Genomic DNA, 10,429 nt, shown 5'->3' with positions numbered 1-10,429 from the left:
TTCAAATTTCATGTACTGTAAGTGCCACAGCTATAAACAAGATGAAAAGAGGACCCAGCCTCTCTCTCCTCTCCAAACCCACTCCTGCAGAGGCACTGCCTGTGCCAGGGCAGTGGCATGTCCTTTATCTCTGCAAACAGGGTCCTCAGCTGCCCATTCAGCCTGGTACATCCAGCACAGGATTTAGTTAATCATACACAGCAAGAACACAGCCCTCTTTGTCAGAGCCCTGCGGGTGTAAAAGACTCTTCAGGGAAGGGGTGGGCATCCCTTGAAATTATGACACTAACGAGGGTCAAACTCTGCTTGTTTCCCTTCCATTAGTCCCACTGAGCCTGTGCACCACAATGGAAAACCTGCATCTGCCTCTGGGCACCGAGCAGGGCAGTGCCCACAGAGGGGACCCTCCCCACAGAGCCAGGGCTGGGCTCTGGACATGGACAGGCTGGAAGCAGTGGCTTGTGGCCAAGCACGCTGTGGCTCTGGCTCCCTTCCCCAGCAAGGGACACCTGTGCATGGCACCAGAAGACTGGGAGAGGGCTACTGGCTCAGCAGTCACTCCCAGCACGCTTGTGTTGGAGGGAAATGCCTGGCACCAGTGCTACGAGACTGGCTGTCACTGAAGCCTCTGGTTGTCACTGGTGCCTTGGGTGTATAAAAATCTGCATCCACACGTGCCTGGCAGCACCCCTCCAGCACAGAGGGGATGGAGCAATTTGGATTTTCCAAATTTTAGGATTGCTGTCTTGAACACTGCAGTGCTCTTTCATCCCTTGCCTTCCCACTGCATATATGGCCTCCCTTCTTTTGGGACGGGGCTTAAATCCTTCATTAACAGAGTGGGGTTTGATGTAAACTCCACCAGCCTCTTCTCAACCAACTATATCATGACATCACAGCTCCTTAGCTCAATATCTTCTTGAAAACTTAATTATTTTGCCTGCTAAAGTGCAGCAACTCAAGCAACAGTTTCTAGAAGTGCCTCCTTTAGGACTGAAACTCAAAACAGCCCAAACCACTCCACAAACGCTCCCTACATTGCTGGTGTTCAATCACAAATCTTAGGGGGAAGCCCAAGTCGTGGTGGCCTGAGGCAAAGCCACGGTGGACGTGGTGACACTAGAGTTGTGTACACTCCCAGAACGGTGTTTTCAAACTCAGAAATGAGAACTGAGCTTATGTTGACGTGGGCTGGTAACTGACCACAGGCTGCCCTGTGTGGGCTGACCCACTGTCATCCCAGGACCTACAGCAGCCAGAAGAAATGTGCGTGGGCAGAATTCCTGCATCCACAACTGGCCTCAAAAATCAGATAATACCATGGGAAAATACAGGGATGACCCCTGGGGAAGCAGTCCTGTATCCCCAACAGCCTTCTTGAGAGTGGCTCTAAGCTGTCACCACTGCACGTAACGCCCCTGGGTTTCTGTAGCTGCAGTAAATGCTGAATTATTTGAGAGCTGAATCCCAAACACACTGCCTGGATCTGAGCAATTAGAGAGAAAAAGAAGCATATTCTACCAGCCAACTGTTTAATTGTCGAGGGTATTAAGCACAGCGTGCAGCTAACAGCAAAGCTTGGGATTTTCAGGACAAGCCATTCTCCCTGCTCTGCTTGTTGGAAAGAATCAGAGGAATAACGGGATCATGACTCATTCCCGTCGGTACCACCCCTACTGTGGGGTGAGATGGAAATGCCACTGTTCTGGGTACATGCTCTTTGCTGTGCTCCCAAGGGAAAGAGTGGACTTTCAAGAATCGGGCAAGATTCCCATTATGGAGAGAATTCCCTTGGTAGGTTTGTACTACCCTCTTACCATAGTTGGCTTTCTGTCATCTCCCTGAGCCTGGGGATGTGCAGAGCAGAGGTTTTGGTGGTGTGGAAGAGGGCAGAGCTGAGCCCTGTAAGATCTGGGGGATCTCACACTCCCCTGGCACTGGAAGCTCTCCAGGGAGATAATGCTGTCACTGAGCGATGAGCCCACTAGCACTGCTGACACAGCACTTCTTTTCAAATGTAAACAGTTGTTCATGGTCCAAGAAAGCCTTTCACACTGCCCAGCCCAAACATTTTAAAAAAAACCTCTCCTCTCACTAAGTCTTGTTTAAGAATCTCAATTTAATTTCCATTAAGTTAATGAGCTTTAGTGTTTGTTATCTTCATTTTGCTTTCTGGACCATCTTTGAAGTGTATCTCAAGTTTTCCCCTACAGACTTCATGACAAGACATGCAGTTTTTTCAAAAAATGCAAGAGGAAAAGGAAGCTAGAAGTAAAACATCTGATATTGCAAGACATGATAAAATGACGGGAGCTGGCAGAACTGGCAGGCTGCCCTCTCCTCCTCCAGCCCTGGCCTATGTCCCTTTGTGAATTGGCCTTTGTTTGCAACAGATTCACTCTAGCGGTTTCTCACACCAGAAATTAAGCCCTATTTTATCCCAACCTGGCCCAGAGGGCCTTTGGCTCCCAGCCAGAACATACAGAGCATTTATTTTTATTTGCTCTTCTTTTCTCAGTCTCTCTCCCTGCAGGGTACTGTTATTATTACTATTATTTTTTTTTTAAGTCTTGCATTTTACTGATTAAAGTGCTTACACTCATGTTGATACATTTGTCTTGTGGTGCCTTTGGGGTCATAAGGAAGCACAAATTATTCTGGATTGAAGGGGAGCTGGGAAAAACTGAGGAGAAAACCAGGATATTATCAGGCATTTCTTTGGTACTGGCACATGGGCACTGATATCAGCCTGGTGATGATTCAGAGCTGAGGGGGGAGATGGCATTTGGATAAAATGAGATGGGCTGTGATGTGACTGCAGAGGGCTGAGGGAACAGGCTGTTATCAGCAGGGCCGTGCCAGAGGACGGGCTGTGTGTGGTGGGACAGGGCTCCTGTCACAGCTGCTGTAGCAGAGCCGGGACATCGCAGCCCAGCGACTCGGCCAGGCTGTTCCTGAGCCCACCTCAGCACGCTGCCATTTCCCTCAGTGCCACAGCCTTCAAATTACAGCAAAACAGCACCCAGTGGGCTGGTCTCAGCACAAGCCTCGCATTCCAGGAGGGAGACAGACGCCTGACACCAGCAGCAGTCCCTCCAGACCTCTGCCAGATACAATGCCTGCATCTGGACCCAGGTGCATCCAGTCTGGACCAGACCTCTTGTCCTACCTGGACATGTCCATGCTGCAGATCCTTGGTTTCTTGGCTTTGCTCCCAGGGAACTTCCAGGCTGCTGCTGCACATCACCACCTTCTCAAGGGCAGGCAGGAGCCCTGTGTTGTTGTGCTGCTGCCCTGAGAATTAAGGAAACATCAGGTGAGGAATCTCTAAGTGGAGACTGGCTGAGCAAAGCTAAACCTGCCCTCTCAGCTGGGTGTAAATGTAAGTGGCTTCAAAAAGGGGTGAAAATCTGCACCTGAGAGACAGTGAATTCTGACAATGAACCCAGGTGTGGAGGTCTGAGAGCAGAGAGCTTTCTGGGCAGCTCACAGATGCTGCCACCTTCCTAATTCACTAGGTTTAGGGAAAGCAGTGCCAGTGGGGTCAGGAGTATCTCAGAAGTCACTGACTGTCCCCTGCATGCTCCGTGCAAGCATCTGTGCCCCTCAGGGATGCCAGCACCTTGCTCTGCCTCTGGCCTATCTCTCTGGCTCTGGTTGGTCTCAGAGACCACAGGACATAGGGTGAAATCTCTAATGGGGGAGAATGACCAGAATCAAATGGGGAAATATTAGAGGATTGTAGGACAAAAAAGGTTTTCTTGACATCTTACAGATATTCCTTGCCATCCTTCTCTTATCTGCTCAGTTCCTTCCTTATATCTAGTTTCCTTTCCCACCTTGACATTCTCCTTCCTGATCCTAGAGATCTGACTGTGTGCAGGCTGTTTCCAACAGATAACTGGCTCCCCCCTAACCCTAACTGAGCCCTTTCCCTTCCTTCTTTCCCACCTGTGAGAGGAAACCTTGTGCAATTACCTGGTTTTTCCCCCTTAAGGGCTGTCTGCATTCATCTGATAAGACCTGGACCCTGCAAACATTTGCTGAAAATCATGGAAAAAATAACTGCATCTATAATGACCTCAAGCAGGTTGGAGAGCAGTGTCTCTATCCAAATCTGGAGTTGACTGTCTTCTTAAATCAATTTAAACTAAGATCCATTCCTCCCTCGTTCCCTATGCAAAAGTCAGCTGTGATCACAGGACACTCAGTCTTGCTCAGGCTGGAGACCAGAATGTGCCTCTGACACGAGTACCGGGCAATTTATCACAGGAGATTACACTCGAGGGTGCTCATGTGACTGGGATTTAACAGTCAATTAAATAACACCAACACTTCTAACAAAGGAGCTGGGATTAAGGAAGGACTCCAAAATTACTCCTTTTCCTTCCCGACTCCGATGCCAACCTTGGGAATCTCCCCGTTATTAACCCAGATGTTCAATTAAAGCCGACCGGAACAAATAAAATTGTTCTGAAATGTCACTACAATGGGAGTCAGATGGTCAGGTCTGCCCCTGGGCAGTTTGTAGGAAGCTGTCCCATGTCTTGGACTTTATTAAAAGGTTTCCAGCCATGTGTTTAGTGCAAGTGATTATGCTGCTGCTGCTCAGGTCATTTCTAAGGAGCAGACAGGGAAGTGCTGCTTCTTTTCAGGATTAACCAGTGCCAGACAGGGCAGATGAACACGGTGCTGCTGGTTCAAAGGGACACATCCAGCTGCCCACGCACTTACAAGGAACACGTGGCAGTGGAGTGCTTGCACAGTGATCTCAATGTCTGGGCCCCACAGAGCGTATAAATACACAAAACCTCTCCCTTCCCCGTGGCTTCCAGCAGGCAGCAGTGCCTCCCTCCAGATCTCTTATGGCTTTCCTTGAAATTACCCCCAAGTCATGAGCACTGAGCGCCTCAGTCTTGCCCGATGTCCTCTCCCACTGCTCCTGAATGTGCCCATGGCTCCTGCAGTTATCCTGCTTCATCCCTCCTTGCAAGCAGACCCACTCCAGATGCTCAGATATCCCCTGCTCTGGTGGCATCAGCTCCAGTTCTGTGGTTCTCTGCTCTTTAGCTAACTACCAAGCCACTCTGTCTCTCCTCACACCTCGCCTCCTGTGTTCTGTTAGGGTCCATCTGCCCTCCCTGCCTGGCCAGGAGAGGGTTGCACGCAGCTGTGGGGCATCTCCTGCACCTTGTGCAGCACGTTCCAAAACACTGCAGGAAGACACACTCAGAATCATGGGCTCAGCATTCACATGAGAAGCTCCTTTCAGGACAGTCAGAAGAGCTTGCCGCTGTATTCACCTTTAACTAGCCACCAAACATTTGCATCTGCTCTTATCTTTCAGTGACTTTTTACAACAGTAAAGGAAAAAAAAAATTGTGATGCTATTTTCTCATTTTATCAATTTTTTCCCCTAAATGCTGCTCCCCAGAGCTGCTCTTTGGGAATCCCGCTTTGCACTGTGTCACCCCTGGAGCCAGAGCTGTTGCAGCACTGGGTCTCAGCACGCAGCTACACTTCTGCTTGGGCACAACAGCTTATTTGGAAGTTACCTGATAGATAGAAGGACACAGCTTTTGTGACCCAAGTTTCCTCACCACACGAGTCAGGAAGGGACTATCACACCCTTCTGAAGGTAGCCAAGATGCCAAACTTTTTCCCATAGCAGAAGAAACATCCTTCCCCATTCCATACTCTCTCTCTCTCTCTCATGAGGTAGGTCCAGAGTTTTGCTATATAGGTCCCTCTAAAGCATCAGAGTTGTTCCCAGTATCCTGTTCTGGACAGTTCATCCCAGCAGTGTATGACATGGTGTTTTCCTAAAGGAATATTTTATGAGGCCTCTTCATCATCCAGTCCTTGTTCTGCGAGGTCATTCAAAAGTCACAACACTGGAGACAAAATCCCCTTATGCTCTTTTTGGTGTATTGGAAACTACCAAAGTGTTTGCTGGAAGAGACAAAATGTGGCTGAAATAAATTCACAGATTTTTCCCCTAATAGAGTTGCTAGAATAATAGCAAGGTCATGACTCCCTCTTGCTCCTCATAATTCCTGCAGCACATCCCTAAAAGGGGTGGCTGACCACAATACAAATATTTTTTTTTCATGTAGCGGGAAGCAGTTGTTGAGAAATCACTTGGAGCACATGAGTGTCAGCCTGACATTTTACTTGGGACCAACTCTTTGACAGGGTGCTCATTTTCTCATATCTACATCATTCTTTCACACCAAATCCATACCTTTCCATGAAAAAGCTGTGGGATTTTTTTCCAAAGAGTAAATGTATACTTTCTGCCTTGTTTTTATTAGGACGGTCTTGTGTCCTTCTCCTCAAATAATCTTCATCTGCAGTGACAGTGATGACACCAGAGGGGTGACAGTGACCAGAGAAGGTGGTGTTATCCGTGTGTTTGTGCTTCACAAAGGGCAGGGCTATCAGGTGTCTATTTACAATTCCCAGGAGAGACACTGATGCTGTGTCTTAATGAAGACTTCATATTCCACCAGACACTTGAAAATCAGACCCAAGAGCCAACATTTAAACAAGTTCCCTACTTCTGGCATGTTGTTTTTGCCTATATTTGCTGCTTTAATCACAAGTGACAGCCAAACAGTAATTTGGGCTGTTTATTGCAACAGTAACATGTTCTGCTCCTTCTAAGGCCACACAGATATTCAGAATTAGCACTCCCACAAGCATTTTCCAGGAAGCAGTGACTTTTGGGAACCTGGAGGATAGAATGGAAATCGCTGATGGGAACAAGAAGCTGTAGATCCCTGGAGGGGACACACAAAGCAGCACGGGATGCTGCTGATACTGTTTAAATTGGGTGGATTTATGAGCTTTTCTGATAAGAACTGTTATCTGGGGCTGGAATCAGGCACCGCCCCCTTTGCTGGAATTTCTCTTGGTTTGTTCTGTTCCTAACTCTGAGCACTTCTGGAGAGTGTCCTGGTTGTCTTTTGCAAATTCATGAAGATGGGGATCTAAGGCTAATGGCATCCTGTGAATTTGCATTAAAGGCTGCACTGACCTTAGAGATGCAGGAAGTCTTTAGGCTGGGCCAGAGCAGTAGGAGCAGACATGGCAGCTCCAGCTTTGTGCCTTGCACTGGGTTGGCAGTGACCAGTCCTCTGTGGGATTTGCACTCCTGGGTGCCAGCTACGGACACCAGAAAGGGGTGACTGAGAGCAGGCTCCCCATGAGCACTGCTTTTTGCATTTCTGAGTCTCCAAAGACCAGAGGCGTTATCTTGAGCTGCAGAGCACTGTAAATCAGAGTAAATTCTTTCCAGCAGCCAGCTTTGATATGGCCCTCCCTCTCATTACCCACTCCCTAAAGGAAGAAAGAACACTCAAAGGGTCCTACCTGTATAAATGTTCCTGGATTCAAAAAGACAAAAATGACACTGTTTTATTTGCATGACCAGAAAATTTGTGGTGTAAAATTCCCCTGCTGGATAGAGGATAAAACCAGGGTTAAAATAGTAAATTAGCACACCTGCCTATGGCTCAACTCTACTGAGTTCACTGCAGATCTTATTTAAAGTTTATATCCCTGATATATAAGTTATTTAGAGAACTATGCCACCTCACACTGCATTTTCTGAGCACTCCTTACATTGATTTAAAGCTTCCTACTGTTTTAATAATATTTGAGAGAGGGGTAAATTGTAGCATAGGATGTAGCAGTTCACAGGTCTTGCTCAAAAACTGTGTCACTGCTGGAAGCAGAAATGCGTCTCCCAAGCCTTGGTCCCAGTGCTGTACAGTGCTGTAGTTTTATGGAATGCCTGGGATGCACACTTCATGGGAAGCACACCAGGAACAGTTCCCTGCTCTGCAGAAACAAACAGAACTTTTTTCTCTTTCTTTTTAAAGGCACTGAAAGCAGTGAAGGCTGAGTAGCAGAGCAGGCATGAGCCACAAGGTGTCTGATGCAATGACATAATTTGAGATTTTTACGTAACCACATGGAAAGCTGTGATATGAGACTTTCCTGGATATCTAAAGTTTTCAGGGAATTATGACTTGCAGTGAGTCAGCACTGTTTCAACTCAGGCAAGGATTAACCTTCCTGTCAGGACAGTCTCAAACAAGCTTGAAAAACCACGGAGATAGGTGACAAATAATACATTTTGGGAAACAAAAGATCAGCACCTGGGGCCTTAAGACCAAAGCAGAGCTGTTATCAACCATTCAGCCAAGATCAGAAGAGAGCACTGGCTGCAGTGTCACTGGCAGGCAGGTACACTGCCTCCTGTTCCCTAGGTAAGTCCAGCATTTGGGAGAAGGTCAGAAAAATCTTGTAAAATTGCCTCCCTTTAACCTGAAAGGGGTTTATCCCTACTGTGGTCACACTTGTATCACTCGCCCAGAAGCCTGCTGAGATGTTAATTCCCTCTGTAATCAAAAGACCCCAAGTTTGGCTCTGTTATCTTTGGCAGGAGGATGCAGGCTCTCCAAAGGCAGTGCTGTGTCAGGATGTGCTGGGTTCCCAGATGTATGAGCTCTGTGCACAACGATCAAGCTCCCTCTCAGGTAATATACATCTCAGCCTGAAAGCTGCTTCCTCAACCTCCCTTTGTAGTCCATGTTTTAATCAACACCATCTGGGATTAGCTTCCTTTTATTTACCTTTTTTTGGGTACAGGCGGTTTTAGATCCTCAGATTTTGGTCAGCCTGCCTGGAAACTCTTCCAAGTTTGAGATTACCAGCTCATGGGCTGCAGACTGGGATAAGGGTTCCAGGCACTTGAGAGCAGACACAAGACAGGAGCAAAAGTGACCCATCAGCAGACACTGAACTCAGCTGCAGCATCAACTTTTTAAGGTTCTTTTCTCAGCACAGCTGGCTTGGGGGCTGTGCTGTCACACATCCACGCTTGGCTGAGTGATCCAGCACAAATGACCCCATTTTCCCAGGAATGCAGAGGGAGTTTGCTGTGAGCATGGCTCCATTGGCCAGAACAGAAATCAAGCGTGTAAATCCCTTTCTTTTAGCCTCAAACTGGTCAAAGGGAGAATTAAATCCCCAGCCTTTCTAGCCCTTGTAGAGGAAAGAACTGAATGAAGCAGGGACAAGCAGCAAGTAATGATCTCTGCCACCTCCCCTGTGCACTACCCAATTTATTTTGAAGTGCTATTTTTGTTCAGCCTCAGACATTTGTAACGTTTTGCCTGAAGCAAATGTAAAATATCACATTTCCCAGCTCGATGAGCAACCCGCACAGAGGTGTGCTAAACACTTTATGAAAACGCTGCTCTGTGAGATAAAACACGATATTTTAGCATTTTTGCTCAACCTGACTTACAGGCTCTGCAACTCACGAGAGGGTGACAGCCTGAATGACTTCCCATCAGGGCACCAGTGCATTGTATTTTGGTATTGATGGATGGATCAAGGTGCTTGTTTGGGCTCTGGTGACCTGTGAAAACAGAGAAAAGATTATTGTGTTTAGAGCCAGATAAGCAACACCTTGATTTAGACGGATGTGTGGTGTCTCAGCACACAGCTTACACTGGCTCACCAAAATGCAAGTGTGACTCTCACTTCCATCCCTGCAGGACCCCCCAGTCAATGCCCCACAAGCCTTGGCTCCTTGCACAAGGATTGTCCTTCATCTTCTTGGAAGAGCACCTGAATTAACAGATAGTGTATGTACAGCTCTGGGGCTCCCACAATCTGCAGCCTAATCCTGGTGCTATCAGTCCAGTTCTGTTTTAATAAGCAATACATGGATTTTCCTGTTTTGCTCATGATGGTGACTGGTAAGTGCCCTCCCTGCTGTCACTCATGTGCTTTTCCATCCTATTTTCTGCCCTGTTGTGGAGGGGGAGTGGGGAGCAGCTGGGTGGGCACTGGCAGCTGGCCATGGTCAGCCCAGGACTGCGAACAGCAGCCAAAGGGGCCCCAATCCTCAGCAGAACAGGCACATACCTGCTCTTCTCCATGGTCCCAGTCCTGTAGAAATAAGCCATGGAACAGGATTTGTTAAAAAGCTTGTTCAGTTTGCTCATTTGTTAACACACTCAAGCGTGTACATTGCAAAATACACTTGGTTCAGCCTGGTCACAGTAGTTTTACTCACCATCAGATATCTGTAAATAGATGTTAAAATAATACCTTTTCCAAAATAATTCATTAAAAAAATAAATCCCACATTGACCTTATCAATTGTTCTTAATTCCTAAAATCTCAGTACCTGCACTTCCTGTTGAGGATATAGCCAAGCAGAACTCCTGTCTGATGTTAAACAAATGTGTTTCCCAGCAGGAAAAAAAAAAGGCCTAATTAGTTTTCTTTGTTTTTTTCCATGGCTGATTAGTCCAACATACATACAGGGAATCTGCCTCCCTAGGGATGCCTCAACACAAACAGCCAAAAATGAATTAACTAAAATCAAAACCTCCCTTAACCTGCT

The 10,429-nt window shown here is 47.1% G+C and overlaps 1 long non-coding RNA gene across 1 annotated transcript; it reads left to right on the top strand.

Annotated features, from left to right (window-relative positions):
• Positions 1 to 8,051: 8,051 nt before the first annotated feature.
• LOC109144298 lies at positions 8,052 to 9,777 on the top strand. Its single transcript, XR_002044966.1, has 3 exons — positions 8,052 to 8,276; positions 8,453 to 8,546; positions 9,573 to 9,777. It is a non-coding gene; the product is annotated as an uncharacterized LOC109144298 (long non-coding RNA).
• Positions 9,778 to 10,429: the final 652 nt, after the last annotated feature.

This window comes from Corvus cornix, chromosome 20 (genome assembly GCF_000738735.6).
Source record: "Corvus cornix cornix isolate S_Up_H32 chromosome 20, ASM73873v5, whole genome shotgun sequence".
In the NCBI taxonomy this organism is placed as follows: Eukaryota; Metazoa; Chordata; class Aves; order Passeriformes; family Corvidae; genus Corvus; species Corvus cornix.
This window is presented reverse-complemented; position numbering and strand designations above follow the sequence as displayed.